This window comes from Hibiscus syriacus, unplaced genomic scaffold (assembly GCF_006381635.1).
Source record: "Hibiscus syriacus cultivar Baekdansim isolate YM2019G1 unplaced genomic scaffold, ASM638163v2 tig00110413_pilon, whole genome shotgun sequence".
NCBI lineage: Eukaryota > Viridiplantae > Streptophyta > Magnoliopsida > Malvales > Malvaceae > Hibiscus > Hibiscus syriacus.
Window position 1 is genome coordinate 80801 of NW_024062728.1, and position 24425 is coordinate 105225.

Sequence of the window (24425 nt, forward strand, 5' to 3'; positions counted from 1 at the left end):
AGCCAGGTGTTGATTGATTAAACAAATGCAGTTGTGATATGATTTATTGTCATCAACCAATAAAATTCGACAAAATCCCACATGTTAAAGTCCAAGCACTCCACGATTTCTGAGTGAAAGAGGTTTATGAAGTTCAATGGATTCATCAATTACTACAAGCAGTTTGTACATGGTGGAGCCTTATTGGCTAAGCATACACGGGAAGTGGAAGATGCTAACTTTGACAGCTACAAGACAACAACAAATAACAGAACGTGGGCTTTGGATGTTTCTGATTCTGACATCACTATCCTCCACGTGTCAGTTTCTGGTTACCGGTGGCCCATGGAGCCGTCTCGTTATCACAGTGATATGACCGCCACTTTTGACAGTTTCTCAAATCTCTGTTCCCTTGGTTTTATTTATTTATTTATTTATGTATCTTTCTTTCTTTTTCAAGGTATTCAAATAAAAAAATATAAGATAAAAGATGAAGAAAAAACGATTGGTGGTGATAGATAATATTATTTATACATATATCATATATCATATATTATTTTTAAATTTTGTTCTTTAAGTATTAAATAAAGAAAAATATTTAAACATCAAAGTGAAGAAGTAAATTAAATGTTAAAAAAAATATAAAAGACTGTTGTTGAAGTTTTTGTCACGATGAAATGGGTGCAGGTGGCTCTATTAATGAATGACAAACTTTTGTGGTGAATGATTTACTTCTGGAAATACCTTTTATTAAAATTGATATACAACGTTGATAATATATCATAGATGTTTCTGGAAATACCTTTTATTATTCTCTTAGTAGGGGTTACAACACCTACTAAGAGAATAATACATTTTACAAATATCAACATTTGTAATTGGTTTTTAATTGATGTCTTTTATACCAAAAAGAAATTCAAACCATGAAGATGACACGTGTGGGATTCTAGTGTTAGGAGGTTTGTGTCACGTAATATGGTGGAATTGAGAGCCGCCGTGCTCAGCCTTGTTCCTGATGAAAAGGTCAAAAGCAAAAATTTTGAACACGACCGCGTGGTTAAAAGCAACACGCTCTACCGGCGGAGCTAAGACGGCTTGTAATACATTTTCTGTTAACAAGATAATGCATTATTGGAGTGCAGCTTTACACATTTACAGTCCCCAGTAAGATTATGATTGAATCCGAATAAAGGAAAGTGTTTGTAGTTCGATTTCAAATTTTATTAATAATGGAAAGTACATGTGAAAAATGCAAGTAAATCATGTATTCTTGAAATTGGACTATAGTTTTTTTTGCTTTTATTAGGAGTTTACCATTCTGCAATCTTGAATTCGCATGATGTGACCGCCCGTGACAATGTATGGGAGTTAGCAAGGGGATGTTATACATCGTTCTCCCTGTCAAGAACAACAAGCTTCTCACCGATATGAGTAACCTAAACTTCCTCATGTGTAAGGCCATTGACAATCCTGGACTGACTCCATCATCATCTACTACAACTGCCTTCATATTGATTTTCGAAGACCCTGTGATTGATGAATCCAGCAAGCTACACAAAGAAATCGGCCTGGTTGACTAAGTGGGGGTGTTCTACTGTTCACGCCATTGGTCCAACCATTGCCGTATTTGACACCATACGAGATGGATGTTCGCCACTGCATTCAAGAGAACAAATGCAAGAACTGATGGAGTCGATGAAAAGAATTGTTGAAGACGGTAGTATCAGTTTGCAGAGTAATAACTAGATTAGTGTTCATTCGCTGAACAATGCTTGCTCCGTGAACAATTTCTTTACTAGTTCTGTCATCGTGAATGGCAATTGAGTAAGCTAGTAAATTGTTTCAATTCTCATATTTTAGGCTTCTTTAACTTCACTATTTCTTGAGACTTACCTGGTAAACAAAGTCATAGGCATGTAGGTTAAGAACCCGACCAACCACTCCAAGAGTACTCATCCATTAATCGATTAATGGTACAAACAGGTTTATTTGACTCGAGTCGGGTTGAAAACATAGAATGTATCTGCATCATCACCATATTCAAGCAAAATATTCTCTCAGGTCCATGAATAGCGCACAGCAGACCCGAGTCCAATACACCACCAACTCCCATCATATGAAACGGATTCAATGTCGAATTAGCCTGATCTGAATTTAGACGCATGCACACATTGATGATTTGATCACCCAAGCTTAGCGAATGTACCCCAATTCATGAAATGTTACAACCTAGAAACCTTCTAAGCTAAGACATGTGCTTCAGTAAAGGATTGAAGGTGTCAAGCAACTTGGCTGGGGGGTGAAGGTGGTGCTTAAAAACGAGATCTAAAGACATGGGCACTGATATCGTTTTTTTAAGACATGTTTATTATGTTTTAGTTCATTTCTCGTGCGTTCCTCATAATTTATACTGAAATGGATGTTTGTGATGACTTTATTTATGTTGCTGAAGAAGCAAACAGGAAATAACATGCAGCAACTATCCAACCGTACAATCATAAATTTATACTGGGAACCCTAAAAACCAAGTTCACTTTATGAAATCTTTCTTTCTGTATTATTTTTACATAGAAAATGTTTTTGTATCTGTTCATCTCATGGATCATGGTGCGTTTGGTAGTTGATCAACGTAAAAGTTAGCTCCTCAAATTTTTTATTTTTCCTTTTAAAAAAATGATAACAAAACTCGAGGAAAAGGCTAACTGCAAAATACAAAACGACTAAAATGTAGAACTTCGCCGTCTGTGGGAATCGAACCCACGACCACGTGGTTAAAAGCCACGCGCTCTACCAGCTGAGCTAAGACGGCTTACATCTTTGAGTCTTATTTAGTCATTAAAAAATGTAATTTTGACTTCCATGGGAAACCAAACGCTTTAAAGCCTAAACGCACTGAATCATATAAATAATGCTTAAAGCTTTGCAAATGTATGTATTTGACATACCAATGAATGGACATATTATACTGTGCATAGTTGGTAACATTGACAACAACTCGATCTCCTTCTCTTACATAAATGGTTGGTCCTGAAAACCTTCCATTCACTATGACAGTGGCACAACCCACTCAGTCTTTACTTTTACCTGAATCCGAAAAGAAGAAAGAACTGTTGAGAGTTGTAAAACACCGCTTAAACCCGTATTAATATCTAAACAAAGTGTAATTAAATAAACATGGGGTAAGTGCAAAATACCCACATCAAACTGATACTTTCTTCATAGGAGCCTCAGCAGGATAATTCAGAAGCCAAGTAAAGAAGATGAAAAAACGATCCAAAGTAGGTATCAAGCTTCATTGCTATTTTTAATTTTCTTTTCGCTGATCAGAAACTGGTTGCTGTGTTGGAAAATAGCCAAAAAAAGAAAAAGAAAAAAAAAGATTTTGGTACTTGTAGTAGAAAAAGAAGGTAGGTTAATGGAGTTCAGAGTTGGCTGCAAAACATTTCATTACGTAAAGCAAATGCAAAGGGCTACACGAACCTTGGAAGCAAGCAACTTCAGAAGATGTTGAGATATCATGTAGAGTCTCTTAATTTTTATGCAATATTGTATATGGGTTACACTGACAGATAGGATTAGTAAGATACTCACCAGAAGAATGTGGGGAAGTAGATGAATCTTTAGACGTCTTTTGATTGGTTAATGAATCTCTTGAATTGTTTACCAAAATGCAAATAGTTGGGATTGGCAAAAGAATCTCCCTGGGTTCATTTTTACTTAGAATGAGGGCTAACGAATGATGGGATTAAGTTGTTTTTTACTGTATTTCTTTGGATTAGTTTCCATTTCATTTCCGTTTTGAACCTAAAATTTGGCTGATTGAGGCTGGCTTTTGGTTCAATTCATTCAAGGACCATAAAGGTCCTTCAATCCCACAAAATTAAACAATGGAGACAAACATGTAAAATTTGAAGCAACTATATCCAACGTGGCAAAACATTAGGCTACATTGTCGGTCAATGAAATCATATGATACTTGGAACATATAACGAAAAATATTTCAATAGATGTTGTCAAACTTTTATAATCTAAAGGCTGATGTCGAAATGAACAAATCGGCCATTGCATCCAAAACAAGAAGCACATTTGTAGACTCCCATGAGCAGAAAAGACAGCAGCTACCAGCTTCCAGCTGCATATTCTAGGTGTCCCTTATAAAAAGAGAATCCAATCCAAACATAAATTAATATAGGTAATGAACATTTCATTTAAGACCAATTTTCGTATAATCGAGCTTAAGTGTCAGTTTGCCATTTTCATCCAAAAATGTGTTATAATGTCAGGTAAGATAAGGATCAACAAGAAATTTCGTGTGTTTTTAACATTGAAACAGAAGATCTCTGACTCATACCGGAGGAATTTAGCAGAACCGGTAGGAAAGAAAGATCTGCACTCAAAATTGGCGCCGTGGCCTGGACTCTGCCAAAGTGACTCGAATTGGTCTGCCGTCTAATTCCTGCACCGACAAAATCATGCACACGAAAATCAGTAGGTGCCCACAGACCAACATAGAATGAAAGAAGGCTAAACTCACGATATAATTCTTTCAAAATAAATAATTCACGAGATAATGTACTCTCCATATTATTTGCTGAAATAGGGTGAAATCCACAGTGGCCGTAGGTCGCCATGCCTTCCGGGCGACCTACTACGTCGCCATGAGCTTCCCTGGACGTCTGCATGTGCCATACACGTCCCCAACACCCCCAACACATGTCGCCATGCACTCCCAGCGACCTACAACGTCGCCATGCACTCCAAGCGACCTTGTAGGTCGCCAAGCAGTCCCGGCGACCAAGCTGGCTACCAAACTTAACCCTGCGCTGGCGACCAAACTTAACCTGCTCCCTCGTGCATGTGTTGCATCCATAGCTGGGAGATTCTGCATCCATAGCTGGGAGATTGTAGCCAAGCTTTAACCCTCTGTTCCCTCATGCATGCGTTGCATCTATAGCTGGGAGATTCCTGCATCCATAAGCATTAATTTAGCTGCTAAATGCAACAAATATTGCTATTGAATTGCAGCCTTTCAACGCTCAATAGTTACACGATTCAATGCTCAATATTATTTGCTTCAACAGTCAAATTTAATGACGCTCTCCAACGCTCATTTTTTTTATATAGAGGATATAGGGGTTTAGGGTAAAAACAAAAGCAACACATATAAAACTTTATCGAGAGAAAGAAAAGGAAGAGAAGAAAGAAGATAAAGGCTCAAACATTCTTTTTTGAGGTAATTTTTTATTGTTTAATTTAGTTTATTATATGAAATTATTAGTTTGTTAGCTTAGGGTTTAAGGTAAAACTAAAATTTAGTTAATTAGTTTGTTAGTTTAAGTTATATTATATTAGTTTGTTAGTTTAAGTTATATATTATATTATATAAAAAAATTAGTTAATAGTTTTTTAGTTTAAGTTATTAAATAAAAAAAATTATTAATTTGTTAGTATCTTTAAACGTATATTAGGTTGTTTGTTGAAGTTATATTATAAAAAAATTAATTAGTGCTTAATTAGTTTGTTAGTTTGTTATTTTAACTAAGTTATATTATAATAAATAAATAGTTTACTAGTTTAAGTTATATAAATATTAGATTATATAAAATTAATTTGTTTAATTTATTGTTGTTTAAAGAAATATTTTGTTTACACATACAGGACATTATTCCACAACATTTGCTACGTACAGATTGATTCGAAGACTTGAACAATAAAGGAAAAGAAAGGAAAGGAAGAAGGCACAATTACGCGGGTAATTTATTATTTTTTGTTGTTCATTTTTAGTTGTTGTGTATGTGTAAATTAGTTAGTTAGTAAGTTTATATTAGATAATTTGTGCGAGATAATTTCTGTTTAAAAAAATATTGTGTTTAAAAATATTTAGTGTTGTTTTAAAAATATTTTGTTTAATTTATATTATATGTGTAAATTAGTAAGGAGTAAAAATTAATTGAATAAAATAATCCGGTCAATGCATTATCTCACGAAATAATTCTTTCGAGAACATTATCTGACAGTTCTGCCTAACAAATTTGTTTGATATTTTTAAAAAATAAAAAATATTATCAAACTAATCATTATTATTAGTAATAATTACTAAATGATTAGTATCAAATATAAATCATTAAATATTTATAATAAATAATTATTAGTAATCATGACTAAATCATATTATTATTAAATAATTAAATATAAAATCATTAGATTAATAATAATTATTAAATCATTATTAGTAATATTAGTAATCAATCAATCAAATTAAATAACAAATTTTATTTGATCATTAATATAATAGTATATTATATTATATTTAATGATTTATGAAATTATCTTATCTAATTTTTTAATTAAATTAATTTATTTTTTATTGTAGAGAAAATGAGCAACAACTTTTTCACGATTGTCCATTATAATGGACAAATTATGGAAAATGAGGTCGGAGTAGTTTTTCAGTCTGAAAAACCAATAAATTGATGTTCAAAAAAGACATCACATTTATAGAAATGAAGCATAAGATAAAAAGAAAAATTCGAGCTGCAGTTGATGGTTTGAGGTATAGGTTTATGGTATGCCCAACCCAGTCAGATATGCTGCAGTTCCACTTAAAGAAGATGATGATATTGGAACCATGGTTGGATTACATGAGTCAACCAATATAGCAGTTATTGAGTTATTTGTTGATGTACGTAACATATGTGATGTTCCTAGGTCATCAAGAGGTGTGGCTCAAAATCATCTGAAATGGCTTTATATAGTCAGTTTGAGGAGCCACATACAGGTTCCGAACAGTTTTATGGCACTATGTGAAGTCGGGGGACATCTGCAGCAGCAGAGTATGAGACGAGAAACATAACGGAATTGGTTGTTGATATTGACGCTGAAAATCGATGGGGAGAAATTCATGATGATTCAAGCGAAGATGAAGAAACCGAAGAACCCGTTTTAAGCGGGACAAAATATTTTTGGTGGAGGTGCAATTGATGAAGCTCCGGCACCGTATGAAGCTACTCCTCACATGTACGAGATAGACTATGATACGATGAGGGCACCTAATTCCTAGACATGCCACATTTACCTCCATACCAAATGACTGAATCATTCATAATCTGTGAATTTTCAGTTGGGGTGCAATTCAGAGGAAAAAATGAAGCTACCCTGCGATTAAAGAGTATGCATCAAATGCCATGTTGATGTCCATGTTGTAGAGTCCAACCAGAAAACCCTATACGCGAAGTGTGTAAAATATGGCCCAGAGTGCAAGTGGAAGATCAGAGTGTCGAAAAATCAAAGGCACGATGTTTGGGTCATCACGAGGTACAATGATCCGCACACATTTTGCGAAACTCCGTCAACAAGACCATCGACTATTGGACTCCGATGTAATATGTGAATACGTGAAGGCGATGGTTGAAAAGGATCCAATGATATCTTGTTCAGTGTTAGCTGCATCTATTCGAAGCCAATTTGGATATCAAGTAAAATATGGCAAGGTGTGGAATGGAAGATAAGGCAATGAAGCTGACGTATGGAGATTGGGATACATCGTACAATAAGCTACCACATTTGCTACAAGCAATGAAGCGATTTATCCCATGAACTATAGTGAAGTCTCAAACCATGCCCGCATATGATGAAGAATGTCAACTTCTGCCAGGGAAGAAAATATTTCATAGACTATTTTGGGCATTCAAGGCATGTATTGAAGGATTTCCATTTTGCAAATGTATGATCCAAGTAGATGGTACGTGATGTAATATAAGCATGTACTTTTGATGGCAGTTGCTCAAGATGGTGAGCGAAATAATTGCATTCGCCATTGTTGAGGGAGAGATAACAGAGGCTTGGGATTTCTTTCTGACCAATCTACGTCAATATGTGTTCGTGAAGATGGAGTTTGCTTGATATCCGATAGAGGAACATTTGGCGGCAATTGAACGACCAAGTCGTTGGAACCTCCGTATACATATCCGACATTTTGTATCCGTCATATTGGCAAGAATAGTATCGACCAATTTCATAACGCACACATTCGTAGCGAGATAGTCAGCATGGGTAAGTTTTATTTTCAATATTTGTGCATTTTTTACATGGTTTTTTTAATTACGGTTTAACATAATATATTATGAAATAGGATACGAACTACGTCGACCAAATTTTGACAAGAGATTGGAGAATTTGAAGGTATTTTACGATGATCAGCGTGTTTGGAAGTGGGCTTCAAAAATACCGTGGGAAAAATGGTCGTAAGCATACGATGAAGGTCAGAGATACAGACATATAACCACAAACCTTGCTAAGGCCATTAATTCGGTACTAAAAGGTACACGCCATCTCCCAATTGCAAGTGTGGTGAAAGAGACGTACTTTAGATTGGCTAAAGTTTGGTCGGAAAAATGCAAAGAAATAGAGAGTCTCATAAATAGAGGTAAAACTTGGGCTCCTACAGTGGTGGAATCAATGGAAGCAAATGAGCGATTGGCAACATCAATGGTTGTTTATAATTTCGACCGAGTTGGTCATACTTTTGTCGTGTCGTGCATACACCGTAACGTCGGAGGAGAAGACCAAATATTTAGAGTTGATTTATGACAGAAATGGTGTGATTGTGGTCGTTTTTAGGCATGAAAATATCCATGTGCTCATGCAGTCGCTGCATGTATGTGTGCTGGTGTAAGCGCATACACTTATGTTGATGAATGCTTTCACCTACGTAGGATATTAAATGTCTACAGCTATGCGTTCAGACAGATCCCGAATGAATCATATTGGCCCAGAAAAGATCATGATGAATGGCTGCCAAATCCAATGCTTCGCAGAAATCCAAAGGGTCGACCTGAGTCCACTCGTATTCATACCAGTATGGATTTCCATGCTAGAGAGAGGTCAAGCAAAGAGATGGGATTATGTAGGGTGAAGGCCATTCAAAAAATAATTGTCCTAATTTACCAAGATATGTGCCTCATCATTAGTAATGATATATGTATTTCTATGAATTTCTATGTATTTCTAAGATTTAGTAATGATTAGTAATAGTGAAATTATTATTAATATTTAATGATTTGATAGTAATGATTTAGTAATGATTAGTAATAATGAAATTATTATTAATATTTAATGATTTGATATTAATGATTTAATAATGATTAGTAATAATGAAATTATTATTAATTTTTAATGATTTGATAGTAATGAGTAATGATTAGTAATAATAATTTATTATTAATATTTAATGATTTGATATTAATGATTTAGTAATGATTTGATAGTAATGATTTACGACTTGAACAATGAACAATGTTTGGTTCAATTAACCATATTTTCGTTACATAACTAGTATTGAAATTATAATAATGATTTAGTAATAATTAGTAATAATGAAATTATTATTAATTTTTAATGATTTGATAGTAATGATTAGTAATGATTAGTAATAATAATTTATTATTAATAGTTAATGATTTGAGATTTAATGAATTACAATTGTTGCCGATGTCGGGGTGTTGTTGAATGATAATGTTGGGGCGGACGTCTGATGCGTTGTGGCCGTTGCGGTTGCTCAGGTACCATCCTCCTCATTCATTGGGGGCATTTGAACTGACTGTTCAAAGTCATACGTTGACGAAAACATGGGAGAGTAGATGGATGCATCAGGCTGCAACTCTGGTATGTATGCATCGCGAACGGTTGTGGTGCGCTATTATCCACATCGGTCATTTCCGCTTCAGGTTGTGAGATGAACTCCCACTCCCTTGGTAGAGAGTATTCAGCTTTACCAAATCTTTTCTTAAACCTCAAAATTGTCGTCTCTCTACAATTGTTGTCAAGAATGGCTTTCCATTATCCAAAAATAAGCAAGGTAAGCCGAAGTCTCAAAATTAAAGTCGTCGTCTGAATGTCGTCAAGAGTTGGCATGAATGAAGCCCTATTGTTCCAAGCATTATGAGGTTGCATGCTTCTCAACACAATTAACATTTTCTTTACGACGACCATCAAATCTGTGCAGCTGGTCATGCAACCCAATCACCTGACGACGACCATCTAAGATTTGGAGGAGGTCATGATCCCATGGACTCCGCGGAATAATTAAAGTCGTCGTCTGAATGTCGTCAAGAGTTGGCATGAATGAAGCCCTATTGTTCCAAGCATTAATGTAGGTTGCATGCTTCTCAACCCAATTAACATTTTCTTTACGACGACCATCAAATCTGTACAGCTGGTCATGCGTCTCAACCCAATCACCTGACGACGACCATCTAAGATTTGGAGGAGGTCATGATCCCATGGACTCCGCGGAATAGGTTGGTGGAAGTGAATTGCCTCACACTCTATCCCCAATTAGATCTCAACAAAAGCAAAATTGATCAATGGTGTAACAGCACACCAATATTGAAACCCATCTAAAATATCGTGCGGTATCAACGCGAGTATTTCTTCATTCATGTATGGTCTCCAATTAAACTGTAAAATTACAAAAAAATAAAAAAATTTAAATCAAAAAATATAGTTAATTTAAATAATAATTAAAAAATAACAGATTATACATACCTCCTTTTTTGCCTTAATGTCGATCTTCAGCCTAAACTCTTTAATGTTGTTGTGCACCAACCCCGTCCTTCAATTTTATGCCTCCATCTGTATATCAATCAAAACAAAATATGGTCATTTTTATTTTATAATTAATATTTTATATTAAAATAGAGAATTCATATTACCTTCGGCAAGCGAAGTCAACCGCAGTCGACTAATCGGTGTCAGAAACGGATCTATGCCAAGCCCATGACTGTAGCAGCAACATCCACCGATTTCTGTTATTATTTCATTCACGACTAATGACGCCTTGCACATCTCACGATACAAGAACGCCAATATCGTCCGATCCCCAGCTATATTGTACTATTCTCAAATTTCTTAAAAAAAGAAGATACTGAGTATGAACATAACTACCGGATTTATCGGTATTAAAATACCTCAATCAACTGTAATATATATGCTCGTGTTGCATATATAATTTCATGATCCGTTACTATTTGGTTGAAGATGAAATTCATTCTTCAACCATGAAACCTCACACACCACCCCACTCTGGTGGTACGGGCGTTTCCCAAGAAACAAGTTACAAAGTTGTGCCACATTATTAAACTCATGTGACATTACCACTGGCATCCCATTGTTTGGACCCCGAGTTGCAATGCCAATCCTCCAGAGTTATCGTACATTCGCCACACGACAAATGAAACGTGTGTTTCTGGTCTCCAACGCTCAATCAAGGCAACTGATCAAACCTGGGACCGAACTTGTAATCTCGCACAAATGTTACATACTAAAATCCAGCCTCCTGCAAGTTTTCTTCTATCAATCTGTGTGGCTTGGGCACTTTATGTAGCCGAAGACGAAGGACTCGCTGCTCGTCCTCCTGCAATTATATTTCAAAAAATTTATCACAATCATAAAATAATATTCAATATTTATTAATTATAATTCATTAAACAATATTTTATTCACCATTATTCCCAATGACTTGAAATAACCCTTAAACAACTAATAAAATATTCTTTTATATAACTAAAACTAATAAACTATTTTTTCATTATAATATACTACTAATAAACTTACTAACTAATTTTTTATATAATATAAATTCAACAAACAAATATAACTTAACTATTTAACTACCACAAGCTAATTAAATAATTTTTTTATATAACTAACGATTAACAAAACAAACTAATTAATTATTTTTTAACTATATAACTATCAAACATACTAATTAAATAATTTTTTATTTATGTATAATATACCTTAAACTAACAATCATATAACCCTAAACTAACAAACTAATTAACTAATTTTTGTTTTATCATAAACCCTAAACTAACAAACTAAACATTTATAATAATAAACTAATTTAAATAAAAAAAATTACCTCACAAGAGCCTTATCTCCCTTTCTTCTGCTGCAATCTCTTCTCCCTTTCTTCAGCTGCAATCTCTTCTCCCTTTCTTTCTTTTATGTTCTCACAATAATGCACACCCCATATATAATTTAGTGTCACCGACTGCCTCAATTATTTTACCAATAATTGTTCAATTACAGCTATGATAGCAGTTGATTTCACGCTGCAATGGTTCAATAATTGCACCAATAATTCACGGCTCAAATGGTTCACATGCATGCATCAATAGTTGCTGCATGAAGCAGGTGATTTCACGCTGCAATTGCAGTTATGATAGCTGCATGCATGCAGCAGGAGCAGGAGGGGAGCACGTGAAGAATCTCAGTTGGCTATTACAGCTGCTCATGGCTCGTGTAAAACCCCACAAAGGTCGCCTGGAAGGCATGGCGACCTACAAGGTCGCCCAGATTGCATGGCGACCTATGGCCATTACTGAATTCACCCCATTTGTAAGAACTCCGAACTCTCCGTTGAAGCCAACCCGAAAAATCTTCAAGACGATATTCCAAGTAAGCCCGACTAGGTTCGAGATGGCCCGAGCCTTTCATGGTGACCACGTAGATGAAAACAACCAAGCATGCAAGCAATATGACAAGGATTAGCATGAAAACAACCAAGCTTGGTCGCCGGGACTGTTTGGCGACCTACAAGGTCGCTGGGAGTACATGGCGACCTTGTAGGTCGCTAGGAGTGGGGTGTGCATGGCGACCTGTATTGGGGTGTTGGGGATATGCATGGCACATGTAGACGTCCATTATCTCTGTGCAGCTCGCCGGGAAGCCATGGCGACGTAGTAGGTCGCCCGGAAGGCATGGCGACCTAGTAGGTCGCCCGGAAGGCATGACGACCTACGACCACACCGTGGATTTCACCCTATTTCAGCAAATAATATGGGGAGTGCATTATCTCGTGAATTATTTATTTTGAAAGCATTATATCGTGAGTTTAGCCTGAAAGAAGCATGAAAGATACATCATACAGTAATTACTTTTCAACTTAAAATGGATATTCACACATGAAAGACCAAGGCAATGATAAACTCACAGAACCATTCAAGGATCTGATAGCGCGGTCCACCTCTTCAGAAGAATTATATGTTACAAAGCCAAAACCCCTTGATCTACCACTTTCCCTGTCATAAACGACTTTCGCTTCCAAGACACTTCCCTGCTCACTGAACAAGTTTTCGAGTGCCATATCATTGACACCCCATGAAAGGTTTCCAACATAAACAGATTTGAATTTCCCATAGGAGGACCACCTCTTGCTCCTCTGGGAGAATAGTCTTCCCTGCCTCTTGCTCCTCTGGGAGAAAAGTCGTCCCTACGAGGAGGAGGAGGTCCCAAGTTTACCCTCAATGCCTCCCTTCCAGTTCCTGTAACCAGCAAGTCAAACAGAAGAAAATTTGAAGATAACCCAAACAAAAGCTGGTGATAAAACCTGTTGACTTATCATGAATTGGTTACCTTATGGAGGTATTAGGTGTTAATATTAATACAGTAAAAGCTTAAGCAAACTAGTCAATGCAAACACCCCTTTTCCCCATAATACTGCAAAAGAGAATACGTAAGAAAGTATAAAGCATTCGCTTCATATGTCTACCCGATTCATAAGCATCACTTATGTTTTAAAGCCAAAACAAGACATCACCCTTCAAGTTGTTCTAATACTGACAGATAAGAATATACTCATGATGTGTACTACTCTAAACTAAAAATGGAATATCACATTTCCAACATACATGTAAACAAAGCCAACCCAAATAAGAAATGTGCAGAGCAATAGGAGTTCATAGCATATTCAAACCCGAAAAACGACTTACATAGCCATTGAACTGTTGTTCAACAGCTTCAGCTTCCTCAATTGTGGACATGGTTACAAAAGCAAACCCCCTACTTCTCCTAGTTACCTTGTCGTAAATCACCTGCCAAAAGCAATAATTTCACCAGGTCAAAACCAACATTTTGATTCCAAATTCACCAAATGATTGAAGTAAAGACATAAGGTCCATGTTGCATCTATTCAAATCCATTCAAATCACCAAAAGAAAACTTACACAACGACCCTTCAATTAGCTAAATGTCTTTTGAGCATTAAACACTCAAACACATCGAGAAACATAAAATAGGCAAATTAGAAAGATAAAAACAAAATTAGTAACCTTTAAACAAGCTGGTAGATATTTTAACGTAATAGGTAGCGCCTATTTTATTTTACCGTTTACCTTATTAATAATCTTTAAACAAACAGATAGATATTTTAATGTAATAGGTAGCACCTATTTTATTTTACCGTTTACATTATTAGCAACCTTCAAACAAATCGATAGGTAGTTTAACATAATAAGCATCATTATTTAACGTAATAGGTAGCGCCTATTTAACAAAATAGGTAGCGCTTATTTTATTTTACCGTTTACATTATTAGTAACCTTTAAACAAACCGGTAGATGTTTTAACGTAATAGATACCTATTTTATTTTACCGTTTACATTATTAGTAATCTTTAAACAAACCGGTAGATATTTTAATGTAATAGGTAGCACTATTTTATTTTACCGTTTACATTATTAGCAACCTTCAAACAAACCGGTAGGTAGTTTAACATAATAGGTGACACTTATTTAACGTAATAGGTAGCACCTATTTTATTTTACCGTTTACATTATTAGTAACATTTAATCAAAATGGTAGATATTTTAATGTAATAGGTAGCGCCTATTTTATTTTACCGTTTACATTATTAATAACCTTCAAACAAACCGGTAGGTAGTTTAACATAATAGATAGCGCTTATTTAACGTAATATGTAGCACTTATTTAACGTAATAGGTAGCGCCTATTTTATTTTACCGTTTACATTATTAGTAACATTTAAACAAATCGGTAGGTATTTTTAACGTAATAGGTAGCGCCTATTTTATTTTACCGTTTACATTATTAGTAACATTTAAACAAATCGGTAGGTATTTTTAATGTAATAGGTAGCGCCTATTTATTTTACTGTTTACATTATTAGTAACATTCAAACAAACCAGTAAGTAGTTTAACATAATAAGTAGCACCTATTTTATTTTAACCGGTTAAGTTTTAAATATATGTATCGATACATACAATATAGGTATGGATACTTTTTCAGGACAATATTTCTATAAATATTCATACTTTTAGAGTAAGTATAGATACAGAAGTTATGCAATTATGTTTCAAAATTTTTAATAGTTCTTGATGTTTTCCGCCTACAACACTAATTTAATAATTTCATTTACACAAAAAATTACTTGATTGTTTAGATATTTTATAAAATATTATTTAGAATTTAAATTTAACAATTTTAACCAAAGATATTAATAAGTATGTAATATCTATGTTTATTATTTTTAATTTAATAATAATATATATCGTAACATAAAAATAAATCATTAGACACGTATAATTACTAAATTAATATCTTAAAACTCACTCAAAAGATAACTCTAAATTAATGTTTTCCACATTGAAGTAAGTATGGACACTTTTATATATGTATCGATACCTGCCGATAACCAAAGTTTACCGATTACCAAATTTTTTAATAGTTTTTCATGTTTTCTACCTACAACATTATGAGTCTGTCAACATTTCTGGTAGCACTTTACCGAATTTATTAATTATTGTAACCCCTTAGACCGATGCGGGTAACCCGATCCGATCTAGAGTGTCACATTAGGGCCACCGGAGCAACCCTGTACAAATAGCGGAAAATTTAAAACTTTTTATCAAAACATATTAACTCATAAAATCATTTATCAGTATTCAGAAATAAAATAGATTTACAGACTCGTATTTAAAACAAAATACAATTACATGCCCCTAATCACATGTATCATACTCTGCAAACAATGCCTGGAGAACTCCTTTACTGAAGCCAATAGTTGCACTGGTAAAATTCTTTTAACCTGCAATGGTGAGTAATAGAGTGAGCTTCAGAAAGCTCAATAATACAAAACTACCAGATGATGCTAAAGAACGTGCAGATACAGGTAAACATATATTTTCTTATTGGTTTCGAACATCCATAGATTTTATGCTGAGCGGAGATCCTACTGATATTTCAGGGGTAACGGACAATGAGCTTTTAGTTCAGATAAGTATTTCGAAAGACTAAGTTTAGGAGATTCAGAATAGGTTATCTAGTGTGTTCCCATAAAACCAGTAAAAAGATACAGATCTTTTTAAAACATATATATATATATATATACCCCCATCCTTTCACAATCTATTTGTGTAGGTTCCCCGGAACCACACACCCCGCACAACCAGTGAGGCCCTGAGCACACAGCCGAGAAGCCTGCAGATATACTTCCTCCAACAATAAACCCCCCATATAAAACATTTCTCCGTCAGTAAAAGGAAATACCAGAAATCAAAACAGAATTCAGATCAGATATCAGAACAGAATCCAGATCAGAATTCAAGTAATGTATCATAACATAATTCAAGTCAGAAATCAGATAAAATATTTATGTGATTAGGGAACACACCAGAGTTTATGGATATTATTCAGAGGTACATGATAATCTTAACAGGCAAAGACACACAGATCTTCAGTATACCGATAGAATGTCGGAATTTAGAATCACTATAGGAAGAGTTCAATAACTGACGGAATCATCAGTTATTCAGAATATGACTTGAGCTGATAGGGAAGAAATGAAGGTTCATGACCTTTAGAATCTACCTCGATTAATCAGTTTATTGAACAACTCCAGATGAATAGCTCCTAGAAACAATACTTATCAACTTGTCAATTCATTAACCTTCCAGTGTATTTACTCTTTAATACCAAATATTATTATCCATAGATCATCTTCTGAGTCATCACTGAACAAATATTTCAATGCTCTTAATTTCATGTTCACGCTTTCACTATATCATAAATTGTTGACGTGCTTGATTTGTAGTTCATGATCCATAAGAACATTACATCATGTATGTTCATTAACGTTTACAGACTCGTCCAAATCACTTACTTAATCCTTAGTCCTTGAGGTTACTTAATTCATTTAACAGTCAAGTCCATTCCAGTTACTTCGGGGTAATCCAGACGTTTTTGAATTTCATATACATATTGTACTTCCGTTCAATTCAATTTGGTCTTTTTGGTTGATTTGTCTAACGAATATCCATTTCTCAGTACCAAATGCGATCTAGAGTTGAGCTGAGCTGAGAACTTCCAAAATTATCATCGAACCAAACTTAATGAGATGAACAAACATTCAAGTGGTACTTATATCATTCAGGTAATGATATAGCACTAGCGTTGGTTGACTACTTAAGCTGTGTTCCATAACTTTTAAGAGCAGTAGAACATCCATGTTTATTTAGATTTCTTAATTAATCCAAGACATTTACTTATTCTAGGCCATAAAGGTATTTTGGGTGTTCAATTTTATTCCAATCATTACAGAGCTCGAGGATATCCCATCATTCTGAGCTTGGTGATATTCTTGGGTCATTTCCATTACAGGGGTATTCTGGTCATTTTACAGATCCAGTGTATTTCAATCATTTCTTTTCGTCCGATCTTATTATTAAATTCAAACTTATCATTTATTTCAGTCAATTCGAACAATTCTGACAAAAGAATACCCTCGATAAATTGTTCTTCAGGTATTTACTCATAACTCGGATATTTTCGGGTCAAATGCCTTATCAGATTTTACAAACGGAATATTAGGAATTTTTTTGCACTCAGTCAAGATCTTAATAATCAAATCGTACTTAATCGAGTTAAGTATGAATCCTCAAAATACTTTCTCATTCAAGGTCAACTCAGACTATTTTACCTCTCAAGGGCCTTTTTGTAATTTCTTAACCAGATAATTTCAATATTAACTCTTAACAAAAATAATATAATATAGAGATCCTATGATTAATTGCTTTCTTGAACATTCTCTGATCTTGAAATGATTCCCTTAACAGGCTTCTAGTATCTTGCACAAACCCTCTTTGGGTTAAAAACTGATTATCCAAATTTTCTAAGCAAACTAGCATTTCTTATACACATATGTAGTTTTATCAGATCAATAAGTCTTTTCAGAGTTATTAATCAACTTCTAAGGATAATTCTTATCATTTTACAACATAGGGTATTTTCGTAATTTTACCTAATCGAAATATTCTCATAAATTATCATCCAAGTACCTTTAATGAGATAAATTATAATCTACATATCATGGTTGATTCCTTTATCACTTAATTCCAAAACTTGAAATTTAATTCCAACTGTCCTCCAATTCTTATAATAGTCATCTGAGCCATATTCAATTACATACTTTCTACCGCATTCATATCGAGTGTAGAACTTCATTAATTACACGTATGAGACCAAACATTTCCATTCATGCATTTATCAATACCAACATGTTCTATAAAGCATAAAGAGGTAGTAATGTAATACCTCGATTTTCGTACCATATTGATCGACCATTAATTTCCATTTGAACGCCCTCGATCTTGAAATCAACTTCCAATAATTCCTCTAATTCATATCAACAGAAATTAAATAAAAAAACAGAGCTTAATTTCGAAAAAGGGATCGAATCGAGTGATAAATCAGTCAAAAACAACTTACCGGGTTCGAATTTGACGAAACGGACTTCTGAATCGATTCAGACATCAACAAAACCCAAAATAGACTCTTAAATTTAATCTCGCAACTTGATTTCTAACTTCCAATCTTTTTCTCACGAACACGACCATCCACCGTACAAATACGACTTCAAATAATTTTCCTTTCCATAAAAATAACTTATTAGAATCTAATTAATAATTTGGGGACCCAATTGTTAAAACTAAAATCTTTAGGAGTAAATAAAAATTTTAATTACTAAAATCAGGGACTAAATCAATTTGATTTAAACTATCATAGCTTGTGTGAAATTTTATTAAAACTGATGGATAAGTTAGAACCTTACCAAACATAGAGGACTCAAACTATGATTTGGCCATCTTATTATCTCAACACCCCACACACGTGATTTTCAAAAGTAATTATGAAACCAATTCTTCATTTAACGCAACCTTCATTTCTTTTTTTTTTTCCTCTGTGCTCTTCATATCTCAAACAAGGAGGTTCCAACAGTTGATCATCGGCCGCCATTAACCGCCGGTGGACACCACATCGGTCGTCGTCACTGACCGCCAGTCGAAACCCAAATTATTCCGTTCGAATCGTCTCATTCTCCTTATCACAAATATAGCCTCTGATCATCGAGAATATTTATAAATAGATGCAGATCTACAAAAAATGTTTCAGATCCGAGGCTCTCTATGTTCCCATCCGATTCGCTTGTCTCCATTCGAATTTTGAAGCAGAAACCATGCTGCCTCGTATGCCTTCGATTTACTTTGGACCCTTTGACCAGTTCTGAATTGAGGAAGCTCCAATGGGGCGGCAGACTTAGCTACAACAGATGACGTTGGCTAGAGACCCTCCATAGCTTCCCTTTTTGATGCCTCGTTCGTGATATAGGATCAACCTATTTCTTCTTTTCCTATATGCGTTGTGCTATCTTCATTTCCAGCTGTAGTCGTAACATTCATAAATGGTTCTTTGTCATCGGTGTAACGCTGGAACAACAGTTTTTGGTTCTGCTAGTGTTGCTTTTGCCTCTGTTGAGTTCCGAAGATGATGATGCAAAAGGTAGCAGCAGCGACACCGAACGAACATATTGCTCCGATTATCAGGCTCCATTTCCAGAGGCCACCAGGACTGATTGTTTTTCCTTTGAATATTTCTTCTTTTCTATTAACAATGGGGCGGCAGACTTAGCTACAACAGATGACGTTGGCTAGAGACCCTCCATAGCTTCCCTTTTTGATGCCTCGTTCGTGATATATGATCAACCTATTTCTTCTTTTCCTATATGCGTTGTGCTATCTTCATTTCCAGCTGTAGTCGTAACATTCATAAATGATCTTTGTCATCGGTGTAACGCTGGAACAACAGTTTTTGGTTCTGCTAGTGTTGCTTTGCCTCTGTTGAGTTCCGAAGATGATGATGCAAAAGGTAGCAACAGCGACACCGAACGAACATATTGCTCCGATTATCAGGCTCCATTTCCAGAGGCCACCAGGACTGATTGTTTTTCCTTTGAATCTTCTTTCTATTTCCTTCTTTTTCTATTAACATTATTTAATTGATTTGTTGGCCTATTCATCAAATCATAGAGCAACCGAAATGGATTATTGTTTTCTGTTTCAAATATGACTTTGTACCACAATATCTTATCTGGTTCCAAATATTTTGAATAAACTACTATTTAATGAGATAACGTAGAAGATTACAACAAAATCACTATCACATTTACAGGACCCACTAGGCTATTATGATACAATCATATATGATTTATTATTGGGTAGTTAAAATTATACTTCATTGATTGGGATGTTACAATTATCTTATTAAGATTTTGATTACTTCGTTTCTTAACTGTATATTAGTCCGCATTTTTTTGAGACAATCCAAAAACTTTGGCCGTTATTTATGGTTTCCCTTTCTACTGCTTGCCTTTCTTTGTCATTTGTTGAATCATTGCATTATTAGGGCTTGAGGCCTAAAGCCCCTTATAAAAAAAACTACAAATTCAATTGAAATTAGGCTTTGATCTCGTCATTTCTCATTTAAGCTTATTTGTAGTTGCATTTAGATAAATTGTTTTGTTGCGTACTTCAATTATTGAAAGTTAGAAAATAGTTATTAAACTATAAAATATTATTTTATTGAATCCTCTGACTTTAGAATTTATAAAATAGTTATGAGTTTGTTCATATATTTCAAACTCATATTTTTTATTAAAAAATTAACGATCGTTTGAGCTACACATTAACATACTTAGTGGGATATGATAAAAATTTGATATCAAAATTGTTTGAATTGTATTTTGTTGATTGAATCTCTATTTTTATGTTGTTGAGTCAATGCTTGAAACATTATGTTATCAGGTCAGTGCTTGAAAGTAACGACAATGCCAATAGAAATCATTAAAATATGATTTTACATATATGAGTCAGTAGGTTAACGTCCAACTTAGAATATCGTTATTTTTTAACAGAAAATAACGATTTAAAACATATGAATAATCGGTGACCATTTTATAACTTTTAATAGTTGAGAGACTCAATAAAGTAACACTCTATAATTAAAGGATCATTATAACTTTTTAATTGTCGCGGACCCAACAAAATATTATCTTATAGTCAATAGATTATTTGTGTACTTTACTCTTGACTTTATTAAATGTCGTAATAATAAAAAATATATATTAGAAATTATAAATTCGAATAGTTGTATTTGTAGAATATATATATATATATATATTGAACAATTCTTACGAATGAGAAGATGACTTTTGCTCCTAATGGGTATTGAACTCACGACCTAAGTGAAAGGAGAGATGTCAAATGAGAGCTTTTAATCACATACTCTATAGATTAATTTAGTGTAATTATATAAATTTAGTGTATTTGATTAATTTTTATAATTTATACGTTTTATTTAATCGAATATAACTAAAAATCAATGAGATTGGTTCAAATGATAAGCAGTTTAATATCGTTTAAGTAGCTTTTCGAGTTCGAGTGATTGTCTATACAAAAAATCTCAGCGAGACTCACCCATCAAAATCAGATGCACAACACATGTCAATCTAAATTAGTCAGAGCAAATTTTCGAGGAATCGGGAGTAGAACAATAAAAAGAATATTTATAGAAGAACAAATATAATATACAATAACTAGAAAAAATGATTATATTTTCCTACCGTTATAGTATAGTGCCTAATGGCAATTCTAACTCATTAGTCAATTCCAAGTATCAAACCTTACCGGGCATGTCTTATTTACATGCCTAACAAGATTGCTCAGCGGGACAATCCATTGGATGTGGGTCGACAATGGGTCATACAAATTATCTAAACATACATGTATCCGAATATTAGATCAAGGGCAGGAGTTCCATTAGCCTTTGACAAGCCTTCTCAATATTTCCGACTGTGTAGTAAGGCGCTTGAAATTAGATGTGTCTGACTGGTTGTCTCGACAAAATGATGGAGAATATAAGATTTCGTTTGAGAATGCTTATTCAAACAAGCTTTTAACGTTAAAATATGAGTTTTTTTTTTGTTTTTTTGTTTGAGTCAATAATCACGTTTGAAACTTGAATTTTTTTGTTGAAAATAATTTTTTTGAGAATACTTCTATGTTTCTAATAGAATTAAAAAAAAACACTTTCATAAACATTTTCAAATGATCGTGTAGCTTCCAAAGGGAGTGTCGTAACCGGTTTTCGCCCGGGCATGAAATTTTTACTTGGCGGGAAAAATAATGTGAATAAATGGTTTTTAATTTTAAAAATGTTTTGGGAGTCGCCATCGGCCTTTTGGGTTAGGTAGATCGAATACCTAAAAATTATCTTTTAAAAGAATTTTTAAGAAAACATCAGTTAAAAGATAAACTGATTTGTGTTTAACCAAAAATTCATTCTTTTTAATAATAAAAAGGGATTCGTGATCGATTACGTTTGGGGAAGGATTAACACCCCCACAACGCCCAAAATTGGTACTCATTAATTATAAATTGTCTCTATTATTGGAAATTTAAAAATTCAAAAATATATTTAATTCCTATTATTTCAAAAAAAATTAAAATATAAATAAAATATTTATTTATTTAGAAATATCAGAAAATGACTTCTAGGTACCTTAAGACATCTCTTTTCTTTAATATTAAAAAAATAAATAAATAATTAAAACATTTTTCTAAAAATATAATAGATAATATATGTAAAATAGGATATTTATAAAATAAATAAATATTACTTATTATATATTTATATGAAATAATAATAATACTTAATAATAATAATTATATATATATTACAAATAAAATAAAATTAAAATATAAATATAAATAAATAATGACTAAAATAAATAATATTGAAATTATAGTAGTAAAATATAAAAAGTAATAAAACTTATAATTAAAATAAATGAAAATGACTAAATTATAACATATCAAAATTAAATAATCTAATTTACAATTAATTATTTAATATTACAGGGGCTAAGCATGTTATTTTACCTATTATTAATTTAGTGACTAAATTAAAATTATATCGAATTATAATATCAATTTAAAATAAATTAAAACATGCTCTCGCGATTAAAATAATAATAACTAAAATCATAAAGGACTAAAATAGTTATTTATCCTAAATATTGTATAAACATAGCCAATGACTAATTTATAAATTAATAAAATTAGAAGACGGATTTAAAATATTCAGAAGTATAATTTAGTGACTATTTTGTAAAGATTATAAAATCAGAGGGGCTGCGGAAAGGGTTTAACAACTTTGGAAATTACACATACTTCCCTCCCCAAAACGACGTCGTTTGGGGGAGGGTATTTAAACCCTTTAAACGGCTCAAAATCCCCTCATCTATCTCATTTTCATTTCTTCTCTCTCTCTCTACACGAGAGAACCAGAATTCTATGCCTTCTCTCTAGCTTCCCTCATCGGAGGGAAGCCAGTCCCGGCCGACCACCGTATTCCAGCTCCGATCGCTGCCGTCAGTCACCGTGAACGGTGGCCGAAATTCAAGAAATCATCCCCAAATATCCCTTTTTCGATCCTAAGGCCATATATGGCCTTCTTTTTACCTAAACATACCTAGATCGTCTTAGATCTAAAAAAACCCAAAGGTTTTTTTACCTTCGATTTAGTGATGATTCCGACGACGTTTGATTTCCAGTGATGAGCGAAACCTCGAAGGTGAGTTCTTCTTTTTCTCTGTTTTTTCTTCGTTTTGGTTTTGCTGCTGGTTGTGTGGTTGTTGCTTGTTGTTTTTTGTGGACTTTTGCTCTCCGTTTTCCTTTTTTTTGTAGGTTCTCCATGGCTTTTATAAGCCTCGACGAGGCTCTCATCTGACCAGTCCAAAGGGGATTTTCTGGTGAGTCACCAAACTATGTGGTGACTCACCCCATAGCTGCGACGTGGACGGCCGGCGTGGTGTTTCTGGAGTCTTCGAAGAGGGTGGCTTCATGGCTGCTGCTGGAATGGACCATCTAGAATCATAGGCGACAATTGTTTATCATCGATCTAAGGCGACGACGGCGCTGACTGAGGCGGTTGGATGATAACCTAGGGTTAGGAAACCCTAGGGCTTCCTTTGCTGGAACCATCTGTGGATCGTTGGATCTCAGATCCAACGACTGAGATCATTGGTGGCTGGGGTTGAAATGATAAAACCCTAATTGGGTTTTAAGGTTTGTTTTGGGCCGGCTCTGTTGGGCCTGATTGATTGGGCCGGTTCTGGTTATGTAAAACGGGCCTCCAATTTTTTTTTGCTTGTAATATTTATTAAATAATAATAATATATATAATATATAATATTAATAATAATAATAATAATTTTAATAATAATAATAATAATAAAACGAAATGAAAA

General features: G+C 34.0%; 1 non-coding gene and 1 pseudogene across 1 annotated transcript; both read right to left on the minus strand.

Annotated features, from left to right (window-relative positions):
* Nucleotides 1-2715: 2715 nt before the first annotated feature.
* Nucleotides 2716-2788, minus strand: TRNAK-UUU. The gene has a single exon. It is a non-coding gene; the product is annotated as a tRNA-Lys (tRNA).
* A 1584-nt stretch (nucleotides 2789-4372) lies between these two features.
* Nucleotides 4373-13874, minus strand: LOC120124102 (annotated as a pseudogene).
* Nucleotides 13875-24425: the final 10551 nt, after the last annotated feature.